At 43.7% G+C, this 17,050-nt stretch overlaps 1 pseudogene; it reads right to left on the bottom strand.

Moving 5' to 3' along the window:
• Window positions 1–3,585: 3,585 nt before the first annotated feature.
• On the bottom strand, window positions 3,586–16,504 carry LOC116638754 (annotated as a pseudogene).
• Between the last annotated feature and the right edge of the window lie 546 nt (window positions 16,505–17,050).

Genomic DNA, 17,050 nt, shown 5'->3' with positions numbered 1-17,050 from the left:
TCATTTCACCTGCAAAAACAGTTTTCTTTCTTCTTTCCAAATTCGTATACCTTTTATTTCCTTTTTTTGTCTTACTGTATTTGTGAGGACTTCCAGTACAAATGGTGAGAAGGAACATATTTGCCTTTTTCCCAATGTTGGGGGAAAATGTTCAATTTTTTGCCATTAAGTTAAGTTAGTTTGTGTTTCTTAATCATATGTGAGCATATATTAATATATTTATAAGCCATTCATATTTCAATTTTTCTGAAAACACTAAGTTTTAAGTTAAATATATTTCCATCTCCATTGAGGTATGGTTGACAAGTAAAAATTGCATATACTTAAGAGGCACAACATGATGTTTTGATATATGTATACATTATGAAATGATTAGTACAATGAAGCTGACTAATATATCCATCACCTCACATAGTTACCTTTTTGTGTGTGTGGCGGTGGTGAGAACACTTGTGATCTACTCTCTTAGCAAATTTCAAGGGTACAGTATGATATTATTAACTATAGTCACCATGCTGTACGTTAGGTCTCCAGCAATTATTCATCTGATAACTGAATGTTTTTACCCTTTAACAACATCTCCCCTTTGCTCCACTCCCCAGCCTGTGGTGTCTAATCACCATTCTATTCTTTGTTACTATGAGTTAAACTTTTTTTTTTTTTTTAAGATTCCACATATAAGTGGGATCATACAGTATTTGTCTTTCTGTGTCTAGCTTCACTTAGCATAATGTCCTTCAGCTTCATCCGTGTTGCAAATGGCAGGATTTCCTTCTTTTTAAAGGGCAAATAATATTCCATTATATATATATATATATATATATATATATATATATATATATATGCCACACTTTCTTTATCCATTCATCTGTTGATGAGCACTTAGGTTGTTTTCATATCTCAGCTACTGTGAATAATGCTACAATGAACACAGTAGTGTAGCTATCTCTCTGAAATAGTGATTTTATTTCTTTTGGATTTATACCCAGAAATGGGATTGCTGGATCATATGGTAGTTCTATTTTTAATTTTTTGAAGAACTTCCATACTCTTTTCCATAATGGCTGTACTAATTTACATTTCCACCAACAGTGCATGAGGGTTCCCTTTTCTCCACATCCTCACCAACACCTGTTATCTTCCGATTTTTTGATAATAGACATCCTAACAGATGTAAGGTGATATCTCATTGTGGGTTTGATTTCCATTTCCCTGATGATTAGTGATGTCGAGCACCTTTTCATAGACCTTTTGGCCATTTGTATGTCTTCTCTGGAAAAAATGTCTGTTCAAGTCCTTCATCCATTTTTTAAATTGGGTAATTTATTTATATTTTCTGTTGAGTTGTATGTGTCCCTCATATATTTTGGATATTAACCCCTTATCAGATACATGGTCTGCAAATATTTTCTCCAATTCCATAGGTGTCTTTTCATTTTGTTAGTTCTTTCCTTTTTTTGCTGTGCAGAAACTTTTTAGTTTGACATAGTCCCACTTATTTAATTTTGTTGCATGTGCTTTGGTGTCAAATCCAAAAAATCATTCCCAAGACCAATGTCTATCTGACTATTTTCCTCTGTTTTCTTCTAGTAATTTTATGATTTTGGGTCTTGTGTTTAAAACTTTAATCCATTTTGAGTTGATTTTGTGTATGGTGTAAGATAAAAGTTCTATTAGTTTTTTTTTTTCAGGTATATGTCCAGTTTTCCCAGCACCATTTATTGAAGAGACTATCATTTCCCCATTGTGTGTTCTTGGTGCCTTTGTTGAAAATTAGATGGCCATATATGACTGGGTTTATTTTGGGGGTTTCTATTCTGTTCCACTGGTCTACGTGTCTGTTTTCATGCTGGTACCATACTGTTTAGATTACTATCGCTTTGTAATATAATTTGAAATCAGGAAGAGTAATATGTCCAGTATTTTGTTCATCTTACTCAAGATTGCTTTAGCTATTCAGGGTCTTTCATGATTTCATAATTTTAGGATTTTTTTTTCTATTTCTGTGAAAAATACCTTTTGAATTTTGGTAGGAATTGCATTAAATCTATAGCTTGCTTTGGCTAGAATGGATATTTTAAAAATATTAATTATTTTAATCTGAACATGGATATTTTTTTATTTGTCCTCAGTTTCTTTCATCAATGTTTTATAGTTTTCAATGTACAGATCTTTCACTTCTCTGGTTAAGTTTATTCCTAAGTATTTTGTTCTTTTTGATCCTATTGTAAAAGGGAATGTGTTCTTCATTTTTTGGATAGTTTGTTGTTTGTGTATAGACATATAACTAATTGTTTGCTTATTTTCTATCCTGCAACTTTACTAAATTTATTCATTAGTTTTAATAGTTTATTTTGGTGGAGTATTTAGGGAAAAAATATATATCTCCATGTTAGCTGCAAAAGCAGCAATTTTATTTCTTCCTGTCAGATTTGTATGTCAAGTGTTATCAATTTCAAAGAACCAGCTTTTGGTTTGGTTGATTTTCTTTCTTTTCCTGCTTTCAATTTCACTGATTTTTGCTCTAATTATTACTTCTTTCCTTATGCTTGCTTTAGGCTTCAATTTCTTTCTTTCTCTAATTTTCTAAGGTGGAAGCTTAGACTGTTGATGTTTAGATCTTTCTTCTTTCCTAATATATGTATTCAATGCTATAAATTTCCTTCTATGCAATACTTTCACTGCATCCCATAATTTTTGATAATTTATACCTTCATTTGCTCAAAATATTTTAAAATTTATCTTGAGATTTCTTTTTTTTAACCCATGTGTTATGCAGAAGTGTATTATTTAATTTTCAAGTATTTTGAGATTTTCTACCTTTCTGTGATTGATTTTTTGTTTAATTCCATTGCTGTATTGAGAGCAGACATTGTATAATTTCTATTCTTTTGAATTTGTTAAGTTGTGTTTTATGGCCAAGCATGTGGTCTGTCTTGGTGAATGTTCCATGTGAGCCTGAGAAGTGTGTGTTCTGTTATTGTCAGATGAAGTAGTTGATAGAAGTCAATTATTCCCAGCTGACTGATGATGCTGTTGAGTTCCACTGTGTCCTTACTGATATTTTGCCTGCTTGATCTGTCAGTTACTAAAAGAGGGGTGTTGAAACCTCCAGCTATAATAATGGATTTGTTTATTGTCCTTGCAGTTCTATTGGTTCTTGTTTCACATATTTTGATGTGCTATTATTAGGTGCATACACGTTAAGGACTGTTAACATCCTTCTGGTTTTTTTTTTTTTTTTTTTAAGATTTTATTTTTTTTTTGGGGGGGAGAGACCCGGGGGGGGGGGCAGAGGGAGAGAGAGAAGCAGACTCTCTGCTGAGGAGGGAGCCCGATGCAGGGCTGGATGTGGGCTCAACATGGGGCTCGATCCTGGGACTCCAGGATCATGACCTGAGCCGAAAACAGACACTTAACTGACTGAGCCACCCAGGCACCCCCATCCTTCTGTTTTAATTGAGCATTTTATATGATCTTATTTTGTCTCTTAGCATATCAATCATATATTTTTTCTTTTTCTTTTCTTTCTTTTTTTTTTTTGTCTTTCAGCTTTTATTTAATGGCATTGATCTACAATGGATTTTAGATCTTGTGAAAAGTAACCATGTCCATGGACTGCACATAGTCCTCAAAAGCAGTGACCCACTCCTCCAGCATATCTATTCCAACTTTATTGCCTTCCACTACACACTCTACTTAAAGTTCTTTAATTCCATACTCCACTGGAACTAGTGTAGAAGAGCCCCAGACCAAGGTGTCTGCTTGAATGTTCCTGATGCATTCCTCTAGTGTTGCCATATCTGTCTCATCCCAAGGTTTCACATCCAGTAAGGTGGAAGATCTGGCAACAAGTGCAGGTTTTCTGACTTTCTTTGACTCATACTGTGCAAGGCATTCTTCTCTTAGCCTCTTGGCTTCTTCACTTTCCTCTTCCCCCTCAGATCCAAAGAGATCAATGTCATTATCATCTTTACTATGTGTAGCTCCATTTCCTGTGGTGTCTTCCACATTAGCAGGGCCATACTTGCCCAAAGCTTTCTTCACTCCTGGAAGGCTGGCCTTTTCCTTTTCTTAAGACTTGATGTGCTTATATCAACATAAGGCACGATACCAGTCAGTGGATGTGGGGCCGGAGACTGCTTCAAATACTGCTGGTCTGCTTATGACGGCATACACCCCTTGATGTAGCTCTTGTCTGCCAGGTAGTCGTTGAACACCTGGAGGCTGGTGGGGCTTTTCAAGTCTCCAAAACCCCTGGCATCGGCTGATCCAGGAACTGGGGGACAGTGAAGGAAAAGAAGAGTGCAGGTGGTCTGCTGATTGCTAAGAAGAAAAGAAAAACAAACTCAATTATATTTCTTGTAAAAGATTTCTTACTGTTTTCCTTAGAGTTTGCAATATACGTTTATAACTTGCCTACATGTACTCTCAAATAACACTGTATTGCCTTATGGGTAGTACAGTTACCTTTATAATAGAGTATTACCAATTCCTTCCTCCTGTCTTTTGTTACATCACTGTCATTTATTTCACTTATCCATGTACTATAATCACCTAATACATTGTTACTATTATTACTTGGAGCAAACGATAATCTATTGGCTCAGTTAACAATAAAAAAACCAAGTATTTTATTTTACCTTCATTTATTCCTTCTCTGATGATCTTTCTTTTCCTGTATAGATCCAAATTTCTTACCTATGTAATTTTCCCTCTCCCTGAAGACCTTCTTTAAACATCTCTTGCAGAGCAGGTATATTGGTGATGAATTCTCTGAGGTTTTGTTTGTCTGAGAAAGTCTATTTCTTCTTCACTTTTGAAGGATAATTTCATTGGATATTGAATTCTGGGTCAATGGTTTTTTTTTCTTTCAACAGTTATTTATTTATTTTTTTTTGAGAGAGAGTCTGCAAGTGGGGGTGGGGAGGGGCAGAGAAAGAGGGAGAGAGAGAATCCTAAGCAGGCTCCATGCTCAGTGCAGAGCCCAATGTGGGGTTTGATATCACAACCCTGAGGTCATGACCTGAGCCAAAATCAAGAGTCAGATGCTCAATTGATTGAGCCACCCAGACACCCCTCTTTCAACAGTTTAAATATTTCCCTCCACTCTCTTTTAGCTTGCATGGTTTCTTGTTTTTTAGTTTTTTTTTTTTTAAAGATTTTATTTTTTTAAAGTAATCTCTACACCCAATGTGGGGCTCAAACTCACAACCCCAAGATCAAGAGTTACATGCTTCACTGATTGAGCAGCCAGGTGCCCCAAGCCTTCATGGTCTCTGATGAGAAGTCTAATGTAGTTCTTATCCTTGTTCTTCTATAGGTAAAGTGGTTTTTTTTTCCCCTCTGTTGCTTTCAAGATTTTCTCTTTGTCTTTGGTTTTGTACAGTTTGAATATGATATGCTTAGGAATAGATTTTTTAGTATTTATCTTATTGGTGTTCTCTAAGCTTCTGGATCTGTGTTTTGGTGTCTGTCATCATTTTTTGAAAATTCCCTGGCCATTACTCCTTCAAATATTTCTTCTGCTCTGTCTCCTCTTTCTTCTCCTTCTCTTCTGGTATTCTAATTATACATTTGTTACACCTTTTAAAATTGTTCCACAGTTATTGGATATTTTGTTCTATTTTCTCATTCTTCCCCCCCCCCCCTTGCACTTCAGTTTGGGAAATGACATATTTTCAGTTTCAATGATTTTTAGCTTGGCCATGTCCTTTCTACTGATGAGCCCATGAAAGACATTCTTTATTTCTGTTACAAAATTTTTAAGATTTTCTTTAAGGGGCGCCCAGGTGGCTTAAGTTAGTTAAGTGTCTGGCTCTTGGTTTTTGGCTCAGGTCATGATCTCATGGGTTGTGGGATCGAACCCTGCTAGGGCTCCATGCTCTGGGTGGAGTCTCCTGGAGATTCCCTCTGCGCCACGCTCCCCCCCCCCCCCGCTCACTTGCTCACATGCTCTCTCTCTAAAAATAAATAAATATATTTTTTAAAAATACTATTTTTAAGAGAGATTTTATGTTCACAGCAAAATTAAGAGGAAAATACAGAGATTTCTCATATACCTCCTGCTTGCACACATTCACAACCTCTCCTACTATCAACATCTTCCACCAGAGTGGGACATTTGTTACAATTGATGAACCTACATTAACACATCATAATCACCCGAAGTCTGGACTTTACATTAAGGTTCACTCTTGGTGTTGCACATTCTGTAGGTTTAGATAAATGTATAATGACATGTGTCCATCATTATTACATCATACAAACTATTTTTCACTGCCCTAAAAATCCTCTGTGTTCCCTTTATTCACCACCTCCCCACAAGCTCTAGCAATCACTGATCTTTTTATTGTCTCCACAGTTTTGCCTGTTCCAGAATGTCATGTAGTTGGAATCATATAGTATCATATGGTATGCAGCCTTTTCAGTTGGATTCTTTCACTTAGTAAAGTGATTCAAGATTCCTCTGTGTTGGTTTTTGGCTTGATAGCTTATTTATTTATTTTTAGTACTGAATAATATTCCATTGTCTGGAGGAACCAGTTTATCCAGTCATCTACTGAAGAACACCTTGGTTGCTTCCAAGTTTTGGTGATTATGAAGTTACAACTTTATTTATTATTAATTAATTAATTAATTTATAGTATTTTTTAAATTCTTTCATAGATTTTCTGTCTCTGCTTTCATTGCCCATCTGCTTTTGCATAGTGTCTACTTTTTCCATTGGGTCTTTAATGTATTAATCATAGTTATTTTAAATTCTCAGTGTGATAATTCCAAAATTTCTGCCATATATGAGTCTGGTTCTGGTGATTGCTCTGTCTATTCAAATCATACATTTTTTTTTCTTACTTTTATCATGCCTTGTAATTTTTTGTTGAAAGCAGAACATGATGTATTAGGTAATATGAACTGAACTGAGGTAAATAGGCCTTTAGTGTGAAGTTTTATGTTAACATGGCTAGGAGTTGAGCTGTGTTTAATGTTTGTTGTAGCTGTAGGTTTCAAAAGCTTTAATTTCCTCTAGTATCCTTGTTTTTTAAATTATCTTTTATTTTTGGGTTTCCCTAGAAATTCTCTTAAATAGAGTCTGGGTCTTATAGCTGTTTCACCTGTAATCCACTGTTAACATACTGGAGCCCTATTGTGGTGGTAAGGTGTGGGAGAGGAGATGACATCTATAATCCTGTGAATAAGTCTTAGTCTTTAGTGAGCTTGTATACCTGAGCTGTGACCTTCACAAATGATTCTTATGCGCTTGGATTCCTTTGGGTGAGACAGAAAGACTAGAGAGGGCTCGAGTTGGATAAATTCCCTTCCCCCACATCGAATAAAGCACTTTGCCATTGACAGATAGGCCTTTGTTAAGGAGAATGCTCTGGACATTATTTCAAAATGATTACTGTTCCCTTCCCTTGCCAAAGACATGGGATTGTTGTTTTGACTCTTCATCATGACAACTTGGTGGGGTTCCTGGAGGTAAGACCCACAGAAGTGCAAGATGCCCTTTGACTGCAGCTCTGAAGAGCTTCTCACTTACACTGATTTATACTCCATCTCCAGCAATTCATTAAAATTACTGTTTAAGTTTACCTCCCATCTATGGCTCTAGCAGCTTTTGCTCAAGGTGAGTTGATCTGGGCTGTGATTCTTCGTATTAACCTGTCTTTCCAGATTTCAAGGTAGTGGTTTGCACTTTGCCCTTAATTCCTTAATGGATCCAAGAAAAGTCACAATTTTCAATTTGTTCAGCTTTTATTGTTGTTGAAAGGATGAGAATTATGGCTTTATGTGTTGGAGATGAAACTTCAAGTCTCTAAGAGTTCTTTAATGAGTTGGGAAACTTATAGTCTTTGTATGTCTGAAAAAGGCTTTTTTTCCCCTTTCACTTTGAATGATCATTTATCTGGGTATAAAATTCAAGATTGCCAGCTATTTTCCTTCAGCATTTTACAACTACTACTTTACTATCTTTTTGCTGCATATTATTGCTGCTGAGAATTTTGCTCTCTTTCCAGGTATCATTTCTTTGTAAATTATCTATCTTTTGGTAGTTTTAAAGATTTAATTTTTTCCTTGATATTTTACACACTTTCTATAATATGTCTCTGTGTGTAGAATTATCATCATTGATCTATTTATTATATAATGAATTATATATTCTTTAATTCTGAAAATTTTTCAGTTCCAATGTTTTCAAATGTTCCATTTCTATCATTTTCTTCATTCTCCTTTTATGAAGTGCCTTTAGACTAATATAAGCTTGTCAATCCATTCTCCATGTCTCTACAAATCCATTTACTCAAATCATATGTTTATTCTATGTTCTTGGAATATTCTTTTTGTTTTTTTTTAAATTTTATTATGTTATGTTAGTCACCATATAGTACATCATTAGTTTTTGATGTAGTGTTCTTGGAATATTCTTAAGCATTATTTCCCATGAATTTTCTCTTTGTCTCTTTGTCAATTCTGGAGCTTACTCCATTATACTCTTTGTCCATGAGGAAGATGTTCTATTGAGCCAAAATCTTCCTCTGGTCCTAGTGTGTCCTCTGAAGACACCTGTTCAAATCTGCCCTCAAAAATCCCTTGAAATATTTGAAGACCAAGATGCCATCCTCCCCCTTTTTCTTAGGTTAAATACCACAGTTAAAGGTCATCATGAATGTAAGCAGGTCACAGTGAATACTACCTTTTACAATATAGTAATGGGAAATTTGAAAAGCAGATCGATATCTAAATTTTAATCAATAATTCTAGAAGTGTTCATTGGGAACCTGGGGAGCAGCTTGGAAAATTCCCCTGTGGTACATAAATTAATCCTATGCATCTCATTTGGGTTTCATTCATTTATTAAACAATAATTTATTATATGTTCAGTTTGTATTAATTACCCTTCTAAGTGCAGGAGCTAGGCCAGGGATCAAGACATGGTCCTCAGTTGTGTCAGGGCAGGAGAAAAGGTTGAGATGTTGAGTGGGGTGGAAGGGGATGTGATTGTCCAGGCAGAGAGTACAGAGTGAGAAGAGTGCCCAGAGAGCACTCTGAAGACCCTACTATTTTCAGATTCCCATGCAACATTTACTGGGACTCCAATCATATTGAGTGGGGCCAGATGTAGCCTCAGGGACCATCCAGTAGAAGTTATTATCCCTTCGTTGTGGAGCTACAGAGGGTCAGGCTCAGCTCTTACAGCATTTAAGCCAGTCCTGATCAAGGACAGGGAAGAATAAGTGACTTCACCCCACCAGCAAGTGAGTCTGGATTTAGTTTTGCTCCATTGACTTCTGCCTCAAACATTTGTTGATTCACTCATGGTAGTGGGTTAATGACACCAATGGCCCCTAGTAATGATCTTTCTGTATCCAACCCCTTTGCCCTGTAACTTTGTAGTCCCCTCCTACCCTGATTCTGGGCTTGGCCACATGCCTTGCTAGGGCTAATGTGATGTTTGCAAATGTCATAGGGGCAGAAGCTAGAAAAGTACTTGTAGATTTCCGCATCTTCTCTTGTGTCTCTGCCTTCCCTGTGATAACCAGACTAGTTTTCTTTTGGAACCTTATCCAAGGCTAGCTCTCTCTTGTCTTGGTTTCTCTTGTATCCTGTCTTGACCCCTGCTGTTGACCTGAGAAGATACTTGGGCTACCCTCATGGAGGGATGTGAGGGACACATGGAGGAGAGGCCATCCTAGACCATCCAGCCCCCAGCTCACTTCCAGTTCACAGTAGATACATGAGCAAGCCCAGCTGAGATTAGTTAAGCCTGGCCCAGATTGGTAGAAAGCAGACTCAAATCAACAGAAAGCTTAACTGGACCTATAGGCTTATGAGTAATATGAAAGAGCGGTTGTTTTAGAACACTAAGTTGTAGGATACTTTGTTACAGAGCAGTGCTAACTGATACAGAAATGGGAGTTATCTGATGCTCAGTCATTCCACGAATCTTTGTGGAATACCTACTTTGCTCCTGTGGGCTTGTGGAAAGCTCTGCAAGGAATTTTTCTATCTGCTGCCGCACTGGTTCTGTTGGCATGGCCAAGATTCTACCTCTGCGTCCTTGTCCAGAACGTTGTATCCCTGCTGGGACTGGAGATGCCTAATACCTCACCGACCTGGCTGGGCCCCTGGACCCTAAGTTCTTTTCAGCACCCCTCCCTTCCTCACTGGGCTCATGAAGGATGAACGGATGAATTACTTGGAATCCCTATACCTCATCTAGAGCATTTTTTTATCACCTAGCTGTCCGCTACTTTGCCTCCCTGGCCGGGTTGGACCTGTTTGGGTATGGACTGTGGCCTGAAGTGTGTGCCTGTGTATTGCCCTCCTTTGGACACTGCACTCACAGCTGGATGAAGAATCATCCTCCGTGAGAGTTTGTTCCCTGTACTGGTTTGCTAGGGCTGCTATACGAAGTACCACAGACTGTATGGCTTAAACAACAGAAACGAATTTTCTCACAATTCAGGAGGCCAGAAGTCTGAGATCAAAGTGTTGGCAGGGTTGGTTTCTTCTGAGGCTTCTCTTCTCAGCTTGTAGATGGCCACCTCTCCCTGTGTCCTCACATGGTCTCTCACTGTGTGTCAATGTCCAAATGTCCTTTTCCTACAAGGACACCAATTATACTGGATTCAGGCCTACCTCACAGGGCTGTTGCAGGGCTACCCTTGCCAAGCACTGTGCCCGACCCTATCAGGGATCCATATATATGCCGACCGAAAAGGAATGACCCCAAGCTGGAAAGCTAGGGGGGGCCCTTCTGAAATTTTTGGGGGATACTGATGTGTCACAGAGTGGTTGAAAAACATCAGTCTGAAAGCCTGTCCAGAATTTCTCTTTCCTTAAGCTTCCCTCTATGTGCATGTACTTGTGTGCACACACGTGCGCACGCGCACACACACACACAGACACACACACGAATGCACATGATGCATACTGAACAAGTAAGCACTATCCCCAGGCCATGGACACATACATGTGACTACACAGAGCACACATACCCATGCACATAGGAACTTGTACAGCCCCATTTGGTCCCTGTATTACAGATAGACACACATACACAAGTATGCGCGCAAAAACACACTCTCAGGCCCCATTCATGGTGGCTGTTTTCCCTCCGTAAAATGGGACCCCGAGTTCCTCACCATATTGTCTCCAATATATATCTAAATATTGGAGACCATAACATATATCTAAATACTGAGGACCATATATTGAGTTGTCCCCCTCAATGTATCTAAAATGAAATATGAAGAAGGGGAAAACCCCAGCGGAGAATCGGAAGCCATGCATACAGATTGCAATCACCACCCAATGTTGCTGGTGGAGAGAAATGGATGTTGAGCATTGAATGTTAAAAATTGTGTTGAATTAGATAAGAAAATCCCGTGTAGACTTTGTTAATGATTCATAATCAGCTAATAAGCTCATCTTGAGGAGAATAATGATCCACGGACCTGTTGGCTCGTTTATCACTGTGTTTTACAACATTGGCAAAGAAACTAATTAAATCCCCGCATCATTACAGAGAATCCCTTTTAATAGAGATACAATGATGCACTAGAGGCTACAGATTACACTGCAAATTGTACCAAGAGATTTTGGACAGCGGGTTTTAATTAACATGTGAGCCAGAAGCAGCTCGCTTAAATAATAACCAGTGCTGGAGCCATCTGCACGAAGGAGCCAGGCCGTAGGAGGAGGCGAGGACGGAGGCCCGGGAGGCAAGGAGGGCATGGGCTGTGGCTGGAAGGTGTTTCGGAGTCGGGGCTGTGGGGAGAGGGGGGAAACCGAGATGGGGCTTGAGTCCAGGGTGGCAAGGGAAACAAAAGCTGGTGCATGTCAAGGTCAAGAATCGGACCAGGTGAAGGAATGCAGCTGTTTCTGGGGAAGCTGGAGACGGGGATCCACACTGATGATGGCGGCAGAGTCACATGAGCTCTAGACAAGTCCCCAACCCCCCATTTCCCGTTTGGACAAACAAAACCAAGAGAGACCAGCTTGTGAATGGGCATCACAGAGCACTGTCTGGATTCCAGCCCTTGGCAGTTGGATCAGCAAGTTGCTGAGAGTGCTGTAGAGCAGGCAGGGTAGGTGCCCCGAGAGGGACCCAGCACTCCAGCTTCTGCTTGGGAGCAGGGGATGCCTTAAGCGGCACAGCCAGTGAGCCTTTGATAGCTGGAGTCCAAGGCTTTCCTCCTGTGTTCTTCTGTAGTTGGCTTTCCGGGAGAAGCTTCAGCCAGTAGGCCAGCAGACAGACCAGGAGGACAAGTGGGCTAGAAGGCAGATGAGTGAAGAATAAAGCCGGGAACTCTGCTTAGCCATGAGTTGCATGTGCGTTCTTGGAAATGAGGTCATGGCAAACCTAGGGAGAACTTTATTACCTTAAGGCAAATGCCGGTACCCCAGGGAGGCCTAAACGGTTCTCCTGCAGGGGCTGGTCCTGCCGAGCTGGACTTCCTGAGGGTACCGGCCCACGCGGGGCCTGCCTGGGTCACACAGCAACCGCCTTGCCTTAGCTTGAGCAGCTTGGCATCCATCTTCCCTGGCAGTCCCCGGGTCTGGGTACTTTTCTGTTCCCTCCTTCCTCAGAATCCAGGTTTTCCTTCCCAGGCTGAGGCTCAGCACCGAGGTGGCCTGTGCCACAGGCGATATCACAGACTTCAAAGAGGCTTTTCTGACAGTTGTGGGAAGATCAAGTATCTGTGCAGGCAAGACGCGGGAAAGAATTCTCCCCAAGTTCGTGTCCCTCTCTCTGAGAAAATAAGCTGAAGGCTTCCTCCTCTGAGGCTTGTATATTATTATTTTTTTAAGATCGGCAGCAAAATGATTCATAAAACCTTGGAAACAGAACAATGGCTCATTGTGTACCAAGACTCCCACCTGATATTCTGCCAAAGGCGTGATGCGGGCTCCTTCGAGATGGAGCTGCACCCAGCAGTCATTTCCCAGCCTGCTCTTCTCCTGGGGTTCCATGGCAACACTGCCGAGATCCCAGCACCTTCTAGCATTCCCCAGGCAGCATTCACCTTTCTGCCCAGGCCCCAGGCCTGCCTCACGGCTGGGGCGCTATTCATATAGCGGAAGTACTGCCAACACCGTGCACTCAGGCTTCCAAAACCAGCCTCACCCCCGCCAGGCGCACATGTATGCACACGTGGGCACGTGTGCTCACACACGCACACACACACGCACACGCACACTCTTGCCCTCTTCCCACCCTTGAAGCCAGCAGTCTGGAGCCACTGGGCGCTGCTCCTCTCCTCTCAGCCCTGCCCAGGTCAGCCGCCACAGGTCCCGCACGCTTCCCCTCTTCTCCGTCTCCTGCCCCTTCACGGGGTCCCCATTCTGTGCTTATGGAGTAAACAGAAGTCAGATACCATGTAGTTCAACCTCCTCACTTTGTAGACGAGGAGAGGCAGGTGCCTATCAGCGAGGGAGGTGACCGTAATCATGAACGTCATCTTAGGGAACAGAGCAAGCGCTCGAGTGTGGGAGTCATCCTTCCACTGTGCAGAAAAGTGGCCATTGTCACCCTCTCAGCTGCTTTCTTTGGGACTTCTCAAGGAAGCCCGCACGATTCCTTCCTCCCTGGTCTCTGCCTCCCATCCAGCCCCCTCCGGCAGATCCTCAGGCTCCCGCCAATGTATGGGTGGTGCCAGTTCCAGGGACTTAGGATCTGGAAGGGACTTTCAAGGGTAGCTGGTCCAGCCCATTCATTTTGATGGATGAGTTCATTGAGGCTCTGGGAGGGTGAGTGAGGGTGAACAGAGGGACCAGTGTGGTCCGGTGCTTGGGAAGACCAGGACACGCCGGGGCCCACATACGGGCTTTATTGTGCTTTTAGTACAAAAGCTGCAACTGGCTTTGATCAACTGAGGCAGGCAAGGTGGCTGCTACCTAAGCTGAACCCAAGCCGTGTGCCGCGGTGGCACGGAGGCCTTGCCAGCTTTCTTCCTTGTGGTGTCTGCCAACCGGCATCCCCCGCCCTCCTCCCTCACAGGGCCCCACCTTGCAGTACGGGTGGGCGGCTGGCGGTGTGGACTCTGGAGTCAGGCAGCCCTGGGTTTGTATCCCAGCTTCACCCCTTAACTCAGCACAAGTATAGCCGCTGTTACGAGGGGCGCGCTGGGGCTGGCACGGGAGGGCCGCTTGTTAGACTTGAGGAATTTTGTAAACCAGTGGTTAAATACAGCCATTATTAAAAATTAAATGATATAAACTCATAATTGAATAAATAATGCTTAAAACAAAAGCCATAAACACTAAAACAAAATCATTTTCTAATTATTTTCTTATCATCTCTCCTCGAGCTAACACTCCAGAGGCTGGTTACGTCTGTTGTACCTGCATGGAGGAAGCACTGTGCGAAGTACTAGCCAATACGGCGGAGTGCTCCCCTCCTCTCTTTCCTGCTCCACGGTCCATGATGGCATGTTAGTAGCTTGCTGCTGGCCATGGTGGGAGCATTTATACCATAGAAGTCAGCAAACACCACACATCTGGGCTGATCCTCCTCCTCCTCCTCCCCTTTCCCTCCTCCTCCCCCTCCTCCTCTTCTCCCTCTCTTCCTCCCCTTCTCCCTCCTCCTCCTCCCCTTCTCCCTCTCTTCCTCCCCTTCTCCCTCCTCCTCCTCCCCTTCTCCCTCCTCCTCCTCCCCTTTCCCTCCTCCTCCTCCCCTTCTCCCTCCTCCTCCTCCCCTTCTCCCTCCTCCTCCTCCCCTTCTCCCTCCTCCTCCTCCCCTTTCCCTCCTCCTCCCCCTCCCCCTCCTCCTCCTCCCCTTCTCCCTCCTCCTTCACCCCTTTCCCTCCTCCTCCCCTTCTCCCTCCTCCTCCTTCACCTTTCCCTCCTCCTCCCCTTCGCCCTCCTCCTCCTCCTGTTCTCCCTCCTCCTCCTCCCCTTCTTCCTCCTCCTCCTCCCCTTTCCCTCCTCCTCCCCCTCCTCCTCCTCCCCTTCTCCCTCCTCCTTCACCCCCTTTCCCTCCTCCTCCCCTTCTCCCTCCTCCTCCTTCACCTTTCCCTCCTCCTCCCCTTCTCCCTCCTCCTCCTCCTGTTCTCCCTCCTCCTTCTCCCCCTTTCCCTCCTCCTCCCCTTCTCCCTCCTCCTCCCCCTTTCCCTCCCCTTCTCCCTCCTCCTCCTCCTGTTCTCCCTCCTCCTTCTCCCCCTTTCCCTCCTCCTCCCCTTTTCCCTCCTCCTCCCCCTTTCCCTCCCCTTCTCCCTCCTCCTCCTTCCCCTTTCCCTCCTCCTCCCTCTCTCCCTCCTCCTCCCCCTTTCTCCTCTTCCCCTCTCCCTCTTCCTCCCCCTCCTCTCCTTTCTCCTCTGCCCCCTCCCTCCTTCTCTTCCTCCTCTCCCTCTCCCTCCTCCCCCTTCTCCTTCTTATTGTTTTTTTGGAGAGCCAGCCTCTAAACACTTGCCAGCATGCCCCCAATTGTGTCTGGCCCTTCCGATGACCCTATGATGTAGGGATTCTAGCTTTACAGAGTAGGAAGCTCAGACTTACAGAGCGAAATGACATCTCCCAGGTGGAGCTGGTGGGGCTAACAGCCAGGAATGGATGGAACTCACCCATGACTCACGGCTCCACGTCAAGTGCTATCTGAAAAAATGTTTAACTTGTATGTTTAGCAGTGTGTGGTCGCAGTGCTGTTCCCTTCCAGGCCACAGCGGGCAGGAGGCCTTGTCCAGGTGAGCGGGACGCAGGCCTGCGGTGTGGCTGCCATGTGGTGCAGATCCTCGTGGGTCTGAGCAGTGGCAGAGGCAGAATCTCCGGGGAAGTAGAGTGTGCGGGGGGAGGGGTGCCTGCCGCGGAGGGAAGAAGGACCTGGACCTCAAGTCCCGCTCGCTCATCATCCTCTTTCTGCAGATGTGTGAGTAACCACCCAGAGCCTCGGTTTCTCACCCCTGCAGCAGGGATAACACCACCTCATTTGGTTGGTTGGAGAATTAAATAAGTGAATATTCCCAAAGCACTCGGCTTGGTGCTGCCCACACTAAGTATGAATGAGATAAATGTTGCTTTCCTTCTCTCCCCTTCTCTTCCCTCCCTCCTTCCCGCTCTCCTTCCCTCCTCTCCTCCTAGCAATCAAAATTCTCTATTACCATCCAGGCTGACGACAGCCTGGGCACACTGATGTGGCACTTCCCTCTGGAGGTGGCTTCTCTGGTTTCGGTGCCAAGCCTGGGCCACATCCTTCCCAGTGGCTGGGGCGATCGGAGCTTCCTGCCAGCTGCTGGGCTTCAGGAGGCTTCAGAGGCAAAAGGGAGAGAAGGTCAGAGAAGCGATTAGAAGCTGCAGTCTAGGAAGCCCAAAGCACTCAGAGCTCCCTGCCTACCCTGGATCCCTTGCCCCGCCGTCCCTTACTTCACAGAGGCCACTGGACCCTGTCTGACTCGCCCCGGAGACACCACCTTGTGCCACCACAATGCCCAACCCACGAGATGAGGCATTCTAGGGCTTCTGCCATGTCCAGAGTTAGGCCACTGGGACCCTCACGCTCCATGTCGTGGCTGAAGACCTCCTTCCATGTCTCCCTTCCCTCCAACTTCCCAACCAGAAACTATCCAGGGCTATTCCCATGCCTGCCCTCCTTCCTCCCATCTAGGAGGCAGAGCTGTCCTTCTTGCTCTGCTGTCCTGGCCAGTCCTGACACTGTGCCCTCGTCTGGTCTCCCAGCCTCCCTGTCCACCTTGCTCTGCCAGCCACCTCCTCCCTGTCTCACACTTCCTCTCCCTCTCTCCTGGATGTTTCTTCTCAGATGATGAACAAACTGAACATTTTTCATCTAAAAATAAAACCTCCCTCCCTCAACCCAATGATTATTTGTCCTCCCTCATTGCCTTTTTTCTCTTCTGTTCAGAGCCAGGTTCTTGGAAGGGTGGACTCTGTCTCCACTTCCTCACCTTCACGGATGCTCTCCCACCACACTTGTCTTCACTCCCGTGGAAACTAATCCCATTAAGACCTCCGTGTTGCTTTATCTGAATCTAATGGCCATTTTCAGCCTCTCCAGGAACTCTCTGAGCCATCTGACACCTGACCACCTTCT

This window comes from Phoca vitulina, unplaced genomic scaffold (assembly GCF_004348235.1).
Source record: "Phoca vitulina isolate PV1807 unplaced genomic scaffold, GSC_HSeal_1.0 scaffold2, whole genome shotgun sequence".
Lineage (NCBI taxonomy): Eukaryota > Metazoa > Chordata > Mammalia > Carnivora > Phocidae > Phoca > Phoca vitulina.
This window is presented reverse-complemented; position numbering and strand designations above follow the sequence as displayed.